We start from the raw sequence: 13,572 nt of genomic DNA, 5'->3' as shown, positions 1-13,572 counted from the left end.
TGCATATGGATGTGTCCCCCAATGTTGATCAAGCAGAGATGATGCTTAACTCTTTTCACAGGCTTGATATAAAGGATGATGCTGTGAAGCTCTCTGTGGTTGACATGATACAACTAGAACAAGATCTTGATGCTGCTCTCATGCAAACATGATTAAGAAAGGTGAGTTTATTCAATTACGTGTCTGTTTTATTAATTGTATGTGTTAGTTTCCAGTTATTTCATAGTACTTGTGTTTATACGCTTAGTTATTTAGTTTTCCAGACTGTTTGGAAAGCGTCTATCGTGGTCTTCTTTTTGTCGCCGTTTTAAAGTTTTTAAGGCACTGTCAACTCAGTCACATAATTATTATTATTATTTTATTATAATTATTATTATTTTGTGGATGGACAAATGTAGATAAAGAAATTTATACTGTGATCATTGTCCTTTTTGGTGTGGCAACTGAAGATTATGAGACTAGGGTCAAAGGCTCATGCTCGGTATTAGAAGTATTCACTGTGTATTAGTAAAGTTTGCTTCACTAGAAGATTCAAAAATATTATGCACGCGGTGTGTATGAAATTAGGACTTTGCTGAAGTGTTAATGCTGCTATAGTAACAGAGCTTGTGCTAATATTTAGTGAATTGACTCAAATCAGCTGAAGGCAGCAGGTCCTTTAATTAGACCTATTAGTGAACTATTTCTATCATGTACGCTATGATTAGATTTTGATGGCCTGTGATTAGTCTTCACTGAAACAAATATTCTTAAGTTTTCTATGTTGTTTTAAGATTTTTCTATTGTTGGGCCTTTTGTTTTGGATGTGAACTTTTTTGCGCCATGTGACTAGGGCTCTAGGCTAGGCCCAACAGCACAAGGCAAGCCCTTCACCTTAAGCACACCTTGAAAACTACTATAGTTACACCTACACTTGGGTGGTGTTTGTTTTTTGTCTGAAGATTTTCCTGGCCTCTTATGTCTGCGCCGCGCAGACCACGCGCAAACCTTTAGGCTCATAGACTATTTGTTTTTCTGAAGACATTTCATTAAAAAACGTCTTCGCGCCCTCTTATTCAAGAAGACATGGACCTTCCTCTTTTCAAGTCTTCTGCATCTTCTATCTCATTCAAAACCCTAGCCCGCTTTCATTCTTCCATCTCCTCCCCTTCATCTCCTCCACAGCCGGCGCCACACCACCGCGACCTCCACTGTCGGCACCGTACCACCGCCGACCTCCATTGCTTCTCCACCAACCCCGGCCGACCGCCGCTGCCTTTCTCCCGACATCACCGCCGCCGCACGCTGCTCCGCCACCTCCAGCTATAGCTGCCACCTCCACGACCGTCTACCATCTACCTTGGCATGTTTATGATACGAAACCAATTATTCGGCAAAAATAGGAGTAGTGGAGCAGTTTAATAACTGTTATTTAGGATTAGTATTTATAACATGTTCTGCATTTATTTTAAGGGGTTGATGTTTATGTTATAAAATTAGGGTTTAATCCTTGTAATTGGAGATCAAGCCTATATTGAATGTGGCTATTTATCTTAGTTCCAGTAACTTAAAGTTTCAGTTTCTATCAGTTTTATTTCTTCAAGATTTGATAGTCTATTCACCATTATTGTAATTGTTCTATTATTACTAGTTTGCTGTTGAATAAAGTTTGTAGAAGGTTTAGATTTATGAATGTGTTGTTTGATTTTTTGTTAAACCGTACAATTATTACTAGTTTGTTGTTGAATAAAATTTGTAGAAGGTTTATGAATGTGTTGTTTGATTTTTGTTTTAAAAAATCGTTTTATTTAATTTTCTGTTTATTATAGTGTGCAGACGTTAAAAAGCAAACAGTCTTCTTGTTGCAGACTGCAGAGATTTGGTCCACCTCTTCTGCTGCAGATGTTTGCAGATATGGTCCGCAAACTGCAGATATTTTATATGATCATTAATTGACCTAGTTTGCAACCACACTAGTCTGATGTTAGGGATTCAACAGTTCAAATATAAGCATTCAGATATGGGTGCGATAAAATAAAGAACTTAGATGCTATAGGTGCATAGTTATAAAAGAACCAGATCCTGGTGTTGGGTTAATCTTGATGGTACGGGTCGAGAACGGGTCAAGCCAGTTACGGGTAAAAAAACTGGGTCATCCAAGACTTGGTATTTGGTATCAGTTGAATAGGTTGTGGAAGAATTGGCCAGGGTTGACCGGGTTTCAAGGGATGGATGCGTGAAACTGTGAAAGTTAGTAGCCTGTGAACGTTGGAATGCTATTTTATTGGATTGTGGAATGGTGACATATATCAAGCATGTGTTATTTTGTTTTGTTTCTATAAATAATTTAGTTACAGTAGTTTGTTTTGTACGCTCATGCTTTTCTTAAATAAGTGTACAAAAGAAACTGCTACAACATTATTTATAGAAAAAACAACACATGCTTGATTGCCACTATTGATCCAATAAAATTGCATTCCAACGTTCACAAGCTGCTAACTTTCACACGTCCATCCCTTGAAGCGTGGTCAACTCTTGACCGATTCCTCTACAACCTATTCAACCGATACCATTTTTCTGGCCCGTAACTGACTTGACCTGTACTCGACCAGAACCATCAAGACCAACCCAACATTCACCCCCCCCCCATCTTGATCTTGACTCGTTCAACTCGCTACTTGCTTGCATGATCCAATTCTGTTTTCTCTTGCTTCTGCATTGCTCTTGACCAGCCTATTGTTGCTTGATCAGTTTTCTTGCTTCACCGAACCTCAAAGTTTCAATCTTGCTGCTTGCCTTAGACTTGTTATCATCCTCTTGCTGTTGTGCGATGTTACATGCCACCCAAGATCTTTCATCTTACTACAATTATCTGTCTTCTTTCTTTGGCTTGATTGCACAAAATCAGCCGCCTCCTTTCTTCTTTCTTACATCTGATCAGCCTTGAACCCCACAGGCTCACACATTTGTCGCACGGGTCTGATCTCAGCTCCTCATACCATGGATTTTCTTGCTACTTGTTGCACGAACCTCGTTGACCGTTCTTGCTCTTCGAATTCTTGATTAATGCTTCTTTCTTTCTGGGCTATCTTCTTTCGGTCTGGCTTTCTTTCTCTGGCAAACCGCAGGTCTCGATCAGTTACCTCCGGTCTTCGGTTTATACTTCCTTCTGCGACAGCTTGGTTTTCTGCCATTAAATTTTTGTCTTCTGGTTCAAAACCCTATCTCTTTCAGTCAACTGGTTCGGCCTTCATGACGCAAACCTCCAGTCCTGGTTTACACGGTCTTGCTCTAGGTTAGTCGCTGGTCTTTGTTGCAGCTTATTGATCTCTCAGTCTCTCTCTTCTCTGATGTGAGCCCACGGTCTAATTTTCAAGCCACCGGTTGATTATGGCTTTGAGACAACACCTAGTATGATGTCTGTTTATATGTTCCTTGAGATCTGTCTAAAGCAATGTATGTATTGGGATGGCCTTATCCATCGTTATCAAATACTAAGCGTTAAACCTGTGTGAGCTGAGGCCCTTTCATGGGTTTAATAATTACAACAAAAATACACAAATAGGCATCATCAAAGTATTTAAACATTACCAGAGGTGTGATAGGAAAAAAACTAAGATTCATGAAATATTAATTAAACTGGAATATCAAGGGAGATATTCAATAAGCTCAACTTTTTTGCATTAATCAGTGACTAATAATAGGATCTATTGGATATTGTTTTTCAATCGATAAGCCATGTTAGAATTTCATAAAAATACAGGTAGGTAATTAACTGCTAGTAGGATACAAATTTCGTGTCCAGTGGTTGTTGTAGTGTTAACATCCTAATTGGTGAAGTACATATCAACTCTTAAAGAAAAGGTATGCTAAGCTTCTACTATGATTTTTCTGCATGCACTCCTGAGATCCATTACATATTATTGTATACATGAGTATATTATTAGGCGTATACCTGTGGCTAAATGCAAAGTTAGTTCCGGTTGGAGCTTTGCTTTAGCTGTATTCATCAATTATACGGAAGTGTTTGGCAAAAGTAGCTGTAGCTGTAGGCAGTATAAAATGACAAGAGAGAACATATACATTGATATTATTAGGTACGCTATAATTGTGAAAGGGTGTTAAGACTTGATACTAATTTTGCTCTTAAAAATTCCGAACTTACTTCCAACGCTATTTTGAGTAGCAACTGTTTTGTTGAGCATGCAAAGCTAAAGTTGTCATCCAAACAAAGCTTTTTTCTCTAAATAAACAAAAGCATAAGCCTCTCAGCTATGTGCCAAACTTATCCATTGACACCTGATCTAGCACAATTAAATGGTATGTCAGTCATGCCAGAACAATGAGACTCTAGCCGTTGATTTATTGTATGTGAAGGCTAATTCATCTGGTTAATTCCAAGGTCGTTATAAAACTTTCACTTTGGTACCATGAGACCATAGTCCCTCCATCCTGTTTAAAAGCATAACAACGGTTAGAGCCTGAATAAACACAATAACACGAATCTAATCTACTTTTATATTTGTGAGAACAGGAAAATAAGCTGAGAGAAGAAAAAAGAAGAATTGGGAAAGCAAGTAAGGCATCTATCTATGTGGATTGCTTATTGTTTATTTTACTTAATCCCCCACTTGTGGCCTAGTGGTAGGAGGCTTGGGTTCTCCATGGAGACCCAAGTTCGATTTCCATTTGTCACTTTGGGTGGATATTGGCAATGAAAGATTTGAGCTAGGCATTGTGCAAAGGTTGTCAGTTTGAACCCCGAGCCCACCCAAGTTTTCGTCACGCCGTGTGTTACGCTAGAGAGTTATGCTCTTGTGGTGGCACCACGACTGTCAAGTGGCGGCCGACGGTATGGTTTCACGGGAGAACGCCCAAGCCAAACTCTGAAAGTCAGCGTGGGCCCGACTAAGAAAACATAGTTTCGCCAGAGTGGGGCAACGGGGCTCTCCAAATTTGGAGAGTGCGGGGGACTAACACACAAGAAAGTCGTCATTCCAAAAAAAAGAAAAAAAAAAGGATAAGCAATCTCAAAACACCACCTAAGTTCTGAAGCTGAAACAAATGTACTTGCTAAATCTTAGCCAGAAAAGACCCTTGTTTTGCTATTACCTTTTTTAACCATGTCTAATAATAATATATAGAAAAATTAGCATACATTATTTTATCTTGCTAGGGATTGGATCTTGTAAATGTATATAAATTAGCATCATTTTATAGATGTTGAGTTTCCAAAGCTATATTTGCTAATAATTTCTTGCTTTCTAAATATGGTTAAAAGTGAGTGGATCTTTTGACTTACAGGTTGCATCAGCAGCAGTAGCAGAGGAGAATGATATTGTTGATGATGGAGGTGGAGGCCTTAACGACCTTGCAACTAACCAGATTAATTCACCCCAACTGGTTACACTCCCCCTTTTTTTAAAGGCTAAGATCTGTATATCAAAGCAGCCAACAATCCCAATACTAATATTGGATGTTGTGTTATCAGTTGATGTTTCCAACTGAAACTCTGATTTTTTAAGTGTAATAAGCAGCCTCATCTGCCGTTGTGTTTATGTTATCCTTTTGTGTGGCTGCTGAATGGGTAAATATAGACATGTGGTACACTGGTGTGGTGCCACTACAATCAAGAGCTTCACCAGGAGGAAAGCTTAATTTTCGACTTTTAATTTTTAAAAGCAGATTGAAACCTTTTCTCTCTTACCAAAACAATAGGAAAAAGTTTACAAATACACCGTAAAGTTTGTTCATGTAAAGTATTAGTGTTAGAAAACTGATTTAACAATCAGAGCAGATTATTTAAATACCATTTAATATATGTTATATCTCTTGTCTTAAGTAATTGTTATTTGTTAAAGATAAGATTAATTTTAACCTCCTATACAGGTCATATTCTTTTGTTAAATCTGTAACTATTAATATAAACTATATAAAAAATAAAAATCTTTAATATGATGTGTTACATTCGTATCCTTTCTCACTATTTTATTCTCGTCTCTCTTTCTTATTAAATACATCTATCTGTTTTAAACTTATTTTTTTATTAAAAAATTATTAATTATACTGATAAAACACATTTTTTAAATTGTTCTTTCTTTTTAAGAAATTTAAACAATACAAACTAGCTTTTAAAGGCTTTGATAAATGAATGTTTTTCATGATGAAATGTCTTTCAAATAAAGATAGGGCTAGTAAGACGTAGGGACTGATACTTTAGCTGTTGCGATAGTTCGTCAGAAAATGAACTGAATATTTTAACAGGTTTTAAACCCAGTAAACAAGGTAAGCGTTTTAAACAAAGTCTGAACCTTTAAAATTGTAGCCTTGATGGCCTAGTATTACAAAATTAGATCAGGATATATCTAATATAAAACATATGATTGATTTTAGGTTAAAAGTTAAACGAGAACTGATTTTCAAGAATTTATTTACTATCACGGGCCTACATGGGCACATACCATCACACCATAAGATATAGCCTAATAAAGAAGTTTTTGTATATCTACTGATTCGAGTATATTACTTCATATGAATATGAAGATTATATGCAAGTCTTTAGTTTGTTTGTGGGCTATAGAGTACTTGGTTGACGGGACAACATACTCATAGTTTTTTCTTTTCTAAAATGGTGTTCTTTACAAAATATTTAGCAATTAGTTGTAGTTTGCAAATTATTTACCAATTTTGGTATGCTAATTACCTTTTTTTTTTCTCTCAACAAACACAATGTACCCTTCTTTTATTTTGATTCTTTCGTCACCAAATATACAATTTAAAAATGAAAAAATTAGCCAACTTATTATACTTCTTTTCGTGTTTTTTTTCCCTGTCAACTCACTATACATTTATTAAAATTGCATATGTTTAATATATTTTTGTCATGATTTCTAAAGATGGTAGCTTATACTAAGAGATACTTTAATTATAAACTCAATATTGAAGCTTTGAAAGATGGAAAATAGACTGTTTTTTTTCTTTAACAATCAAATGTTACAGTCTATAAAGATCGAATCCTTGATCACATATCACATTATTTATATTAAATTTTGAAAAAAGAAAAGAAAGAAAACTATAATAAATTATTAGAAACTAATAGTATCAAAAGTTATGCCAAAATGTTTAAAAGTTTGAATATTTGATGCAAAAAAAACCTGAACTAATGAAACATTGAGTACCCAAAGGAGAAAGAGTCTTGTTAAATCTTTTATATGCACATCTTAATGATGATCATAAGACTTGAAATGACACAAAACACACATAAACAAAAAATCAACATCATAGAAATTTCCACTACAAAATCGAGCTAAGTTTATAAATCGTTGCTATTAGAGGACTCGTGGTGTTACATTTGTAAAAAAGAAAATGTTAAGGGCTGCTCGTGGCGTACACAAAATCTGAAAAGTATCATCGAATTCATCGGTGATTATAAAATCTACATCCGATTTCCACGGCAGTTTGAATTTGACAATACTTCTACTATCCTATCAATCTATCATTGATTATAAATATAAATATTCTTCTTCTTCTTCTTCAGAGGTAACTACTATCTTCAGTTGCTTACTAATAAATCACAACTTTTGCTGTTTAGATTAGATGCCCGGGTTTTCAATTTGATTCTTCTTCCTGATTTCTTTGCGGGTGTGATTTTGGATATATAATTACGGGTTTTTAATAGTTATTAATGCCTTCTTTAATCTTATTGTATACGCTTAAGCTAAATTATTATTATTAACTATAAAGCAAAAATATAAAATTCAGAACATACAAATACCGGTACCGAAACTCAAAACTTTGGTACTAAATCGGTACCGATTTCGGTACTGGTACCATGAGTAATGTTATGTGATCAATCTATTTTCAACTTAACATATGAATATTGAATGTTAAAAAAAAACAGCAACACAATGCATCAAGGCTAAATATACATGCTTGAGATTTTACAGTAAGTTTGTGTGTATTTCTTGGTGTATGGCTTGATTTGGGTACTCTTGACACATGGTTCGCTATATTTGTACAGACGGTGAATTAAGTCCGATGGAGATTACTACAAAACTAATGTCTATAGTTGTTGGAACCCTTGGAGTTGTATCGTTCATACTAGGCGTTATTGCTGAAAACAAGAAGGTATTAATATTATTGTTATTCACTCCATTATAATAAACAAATTCAACCAGTCATTTGCATGTAACATGGAACAGTTAATTTCACATCTTAATTGATCTTTTGTTTTTGTATTTGCAGCCTGCATCCGGAACCCCAATCATAGGGAAGGATGTTGTTATCTGCAAGTATCCCCCACTGTGGTATTAGGATATTTGTCATTTGGGTTTCTTGTTCTCTCAACGTTGGCTGGCGGGTGGTCTTTGTTTTATCCTTACAAAGGGAAGTCTATTCCTCGGCCTGCATTGTTTCAAAGCACCAGTTTCTTCATATTCTTCCTCATTGCTTTGTAAGTACGCATCCCGTTAACTGATTGAGATTATCATTGTAATAATAATATTGTTTATGTAATTAAAATGGCAGGGGCTCCACTGGACTAGCAATGGCAATGCTGTTATGGCCCACAATTACCGAGCACAAACACATTGTGAGCAATGTTCATTACAACCTTGAAACGGCTTGCCCAACAGCAAAAACCAGGCTGCTTGGTGGTGGCGCGTTTCGATGCAGCTCTTTTCTGGCTTGTTTCTCTCATGTTGGCCAATAATGCAAGAGAGGATTATTTTGATGATGTTAAAGTTGCGGGCGGTGATGCTATCGCCACTGAATATCATGCTGATGGAGTTGTTAAGGATGCTCCTGAAATATAGTTTGCTTTTAATGATTTGGTTCATTGCTTTTACATAATAACCGGAGTTTTTATACCCTTCGTAAGTTGCAACATGCGAGTACGCTTGTCTTAATGATTGTATATATTTTTATCTCATTTATTCATAATTAAGTGCTTATGATGAAGTTTAAATCATATTATGTGTGTTAATATTGTTTATTTGTTCTACATAGGGTGCAGTTTCTTCAACCCATCGCTTAGTTATGTGCTTTTAGGGTTAGCTTTATCTTTTATTGGGTCAAACAAGCTATTCCTAAAAGGAAACGTGATAAGTGGGTCAAATGCCAGTCAATTAGACGGGCCAAACAAGATATTTCTAAAGGAAACGGGTCAAGTGGGTCAAATGCCAGTCAATTAGACGGGCCAAACAAGATATTCCTAAAGAAAACAGGTCAAGTGGGTCAAATGCCAGTCAATTAGACGGGCCAAACAAGATATACCTAAAGAAAACGGGTCAAGTGGGTCAAATGCCAGTGAATTAGACAGGTCAAATGCCAGTGAATTCCGAAAAGAAAACGGGTCAAGTGGGTCAAATTCCAGTTAACTCGACGGGTCAGCATATTACTAGCACGTTCAGTTGGCTCGTTTTTTTATTTTGTCCACATGAAATGTACTATTGAGAGATTAAAAGTAAAAACTACCTGTGGGATAAGTTTGAATGCTTATATGTACAAGTAAAAACTTGAATAACAAACAACTCTTTCATTTTCATGGCATAAACAAATAAAACAAAGTGCTTACAACATCCGTTTTTCCATTGTTAAGTGTCATTAAATCCAAAATATCAATATTATTATGGACTTAACTCTTTAAACTTTGGAAGAAAGATTTACAAAAATTAGAGAGGGAAAGTGGCAGTTAAACAAACAGTTTTATCATATCCAACGTTTGCGATTTCGTGAAGAAGATTGATTCGCTCTTTGAAACCATCGATCCCATCCACCATCAGCCGGCCCTCGCGTCCTGTTCATCTCGTAATATAAGCAAGAGTCTTCTTCAAAGTCAATTAATATTACAAATTCAAACAGACCTAAAACAGATTGCAGTTCTGTACGCAAAGAATTCAAATAGACCTAAAAAGCTGATATTGGTAGGTGTGTTCCTCCGGTTAGTTTTTCGGGTTTTGGGTTCTTCGGATTTTAAAGTTTTAAATCTAGGCCCAAAACTCGACCCAGATCTCGCACGCTTTTTTCGGGTTCAGGTTTTTTCAGGTTGCCATAATCGGGTTTCGAGTATCTAAGAATACAAACTTGTAACATAATTTACGTAAATACCCAAATAATAAACAAACATAACAGGTGGAATGTGAACATACGGAATGCGAGGGCTTTTCTAAATACAACGGCTAAAATGCGAATTGTCGATCCTGCTAGCCTTAGCGTATACCAAATAATAATATCAGGTCTTAAAACAAAAGGTTTATCCGGGTTGACCCGAAACCCGGAAATTAGACCCACCGACCCGAATTACCACGTTTCGGATTTGGGTTAGTGTTTTTCCGAGTTTCGGTTAAAACTTAAAAGTGAAAAAGCCTAGACTAGATATTGGGATGTAGGAAGAGGACAAGGGACTTACACAGGTAGCAGAGCATCTGTACTTGATTCAACGCTTGACACCAGCCTACACGTCACCCAGCAACTAATTAATTATCACCAACAAAATGAATGTATAAACAGCTTTAATTCACATACTGTTGACACACAAGTGATGATTCACCAAGCGTCTCCAGCTGATCCAGCTCTTCCTGAATGACCTGGATTTGTTGATTCTGTTGAGAAATGATGGCAGCCAGTCGATGCTTCCCGATGAAATTGGAAGATCCTAAGGCTGAAAATGTTGGGTGATTGTGGCCGTTGATGTTGTTGCTATTGGGTGGTGTTGATCTGTCGGTGCCGTTGGGTTGGGAGGCTGAAGAAGAAGAATCATCCATGGAGGCTGTGATGATGAGTTGAGTTGGGGTTTGAAAAGAAAAGTAAAGGGGGGTTGGATTGCTGGAAAGGAGGAATAATATAAAGAAATGAGAAATGGATTAGGATGTATATAAATATAAATAAATATGCACATCCCATTTCTACTGGTTGGTTGGTCAACAACTTGTGTGGATGAAAGTGAAAGAGCAAGTGGATGTGTAATTGTGATGCGAATGGATATATAAAAGTATAAAACATTCAAACCATGATGGTAACCCGTGTATTATACCGGCTGAAAACCGAATTAATAATATAATGGATATAAAATGTTTATATACGTGAATAATTGGAAGGGAGATCAAGGATGCTTTTGCAAAAGTTATACGAAATTCGTCGGTTATTTTAATATGATGATGTTAAAACTTTTTTAATTTGAAATATAAAGAAAGACGGCATTACGTTGATGTAAAATAAAAATTATTTCAAGAAAAGCAGGTTCTAATACAACACACGTTTTAAAGGGAAACAAAGTACATCAAATATAAGTATAGTCATTAAAGGGAATGGTTTGTGGTGCTTCAAAATGATCGTGTTTAGGTATGGTAAATGCAACACGGTTATAGAAAAATAAGTTTTACTCAAAATGGATCACTATAAAATCATAATTAGTTCATACACCATGACAAAAATAAAAACCGACTCATTTATGATTCATCATGTGTTTTTTATGAAAAATTAAGTAAAAATTTGTTTTTGTTTGTTTAAGAAGTATGTTTATGGAAAAGAATGCACCTTCTAGAATTTGTATGTTATTACTTGTAATTGATCTTTTATGGAATTTTGTTTAGTTGTACTCTGAAAAAGAAAAGTAATTTGTTTATTTTTGTAGATTAGAAATAGTTAAATGTTATTTGTCAGTAATAAGAAATGTCAATAACACTCTGCTCTAATTGTCGTTTAACCACTCTAGAATATATGTTCTGATTAAAGTCATTAGATTCTGAGATTCTTTTATCATGTTCAAACATGTTGAAAGTTTGCTGAACTTTCTTGACTTTCACAATTGGTTACCATCACCAAGGTGACACTTTTAATTTAATAATAATAATAATAATAATTATTGTAGCCAAACACCCCTTCATATGGTAAGCATCACCACAATGTGGGCTACGCAAGGAAGGAGGTGGCAAGTAGTGCCTGTGAGAACACCACCTCATTCACATTACCCACTCTGGTAGGATGTACGGACAATGTGGTTATGACGAGGGTCATGCTCGATTAGGTCAATATACAATCAAACCATTTCGGTGTCAACCCATAAATATTTTATATTTATAAAAAAATGTGAGACGAGAGGGGATGAGAAAGATGAAACTATAACGATTTAGAGATGAAATGGGAAAGAGAGACAAAGTTAATATGGCGTTAATGTAAAATATAGAGGAGATAAAAATGGGATGGTGTAAAAGATGACCCCACCCTTACACCACCACTCCCATAACACAATCTCCTCCATCTTAAAACACGTAAATATCATCGATGTAAGCATAATTTAAAACGCACGAACAACCTCAATAACCATGGAATTCTAGGCCTAATACACATTTTTAAGGAATGCATCATTGGTTGATTAATGGTTCAGGCTACTCCTAGTAAGTTGATTGCTTGAATGCACATTCTATTATTGTTATTATTATTATTATTAATATTGTTGATTTCAATTACGTCTCATGTACACAAGCACATACACAAGTCCAATGCTTAGGCCTAAAACAAGGATTATCAAACTATTTTCAACCGATTTTATTTCGGTCCGATATTTCTTCTTCTTAAAGACGGTTTTACGTCGCGGGTATGTAGTAGCTGTAAGGGGACGTGCTTTTTTTCCGAACTCTTGACGCCAAGGTTATTGAAACCTAAGGATAAGCAATGCGCACAAATCCCAATTAGCCGCGGGACCTAGTTGCTTACCTGGAGAGTTCGAGAAGGGCATGAAACCTATTAAGCCAAAGCGTACCATTCCAAACACCATCCCGAATCGCAACTTTAAGCTTTCAAACGTGACCTTGTCCTCTTTGTGAATGGGATATGGTTACACTCCTTAGGATGTCACGCAAGTCATGGTGGTTCATGCGACGTGTGACTCCGACCCTCAATGTTTAACAATGTGTTTTAATCTAAAGTCTGTCAAGTCATGGTGATACACAAATACCCAGCTTTGGTTCGATTTAATTACGTATTTTGATTTTTGTGTTGGAGCATAAGAGTCCTGGTGGTTCATGAAACTCTAAGTTCCACACCATGTTTATTATTATTATTATTATTATTATTATTATTATGGTTTTCAACTTTAACAAAGTTTAATAAGGATTTCTTTATACATTATTCCGAGTCTCACGATTTTCGTTACCTATGTTCGTAGAATGTCTTCCCATTATGTTAGACGTCGTTCATCTGGAACCGCTAGCCGCAAAATGACTACCCAGATCACTAAGCAACTAGTTGCGGTCCTTTCCGACATGATGACCTAAATGCACCACAACCTCATGGCTAACATCAACCCCGCTCCACCCACGCCTTCAGCTCCTATCGTTACCTTCAAGAACTTCACTGACGCCAAACACCGTGTATTTAACAGGGCCCAAGGTGCCACTGCTTTACTCCAGTGGTACGAAAAGATGGAAAGTGTGTTCCTTCACATTGAATGTCCCGATGATAAGCGAACCTGATTCGCTTCAAGTGTCTTTGAAAAAGGTGCACTTACTTGGTGGGTTAAAGAAAAGTCAACCTGAGGTGCCGAATCTTCCATGGCTTTGCCGTGGAATGAATTGAAGGACCTGATGACCCGAC

General features: G+C 36.2%; 1 long non-coding RNA gene and 1 pseudogene across 2 annotated transcripts; one reads left to right on the top strand and one right to left on the bottom strand.

Moving 5' to 3' along the window:
- Window positions 1-8,016: 8,016 nt before the first annotated feature.
- LOC143548402 (uncharacterized) lies at window positions 8,017-8,839 on the top strand (annotated as a pseudogene). Its single transcript, XR_013137942.1, has 3 exons — window positions 8,017-8,106; window positions 8,224-8,431; window positions 8,506-8,839. The product of XR_013137942.1 is annotated as an uncharacterized LOC143548402 (transcript).
- A 711-nt stretch (window positions 8,840-9,550) lies between these two features.
- Window positions 9,551-10,719, bottom strand: LOC143548401 (uncharacterized). Its single transcript, XR_013137941.1, has 3 exons — window positions 10,504-10,719; window positions 10,388-10,432; window positions 9,551-9,775 (listed from the first exon to the last, which is right to left on the bottom strand). It is a non-coding gene; the product is annotated as an uncharacterized LOC143548401 (long non-coding RNA).
- Window positions 10,720-13,572: the final 2,853 nt, after the last annotated feature.

The sequence above is a fragment of the Bidens hawaiensis genome, unplaced genomic scaffold (assembly GCF_021521415.1).
Source record: "Bidens hawaiensis isolate Kalapana, Puna unplaced genomic scaffold, B.hawaiensis_p1.1 tig00015117_1, whole genome shotgun sequence".
Lineage (NCBI taxonomy): Eukaryota > Viridiplantae > Streptophyta > Magnoliopsida > Asterales > Asteraceae > Bidens > Bidens hawaiensis.
This window is presented reverse-complemented; position numbering and strand designations above follow the sequence as displayed.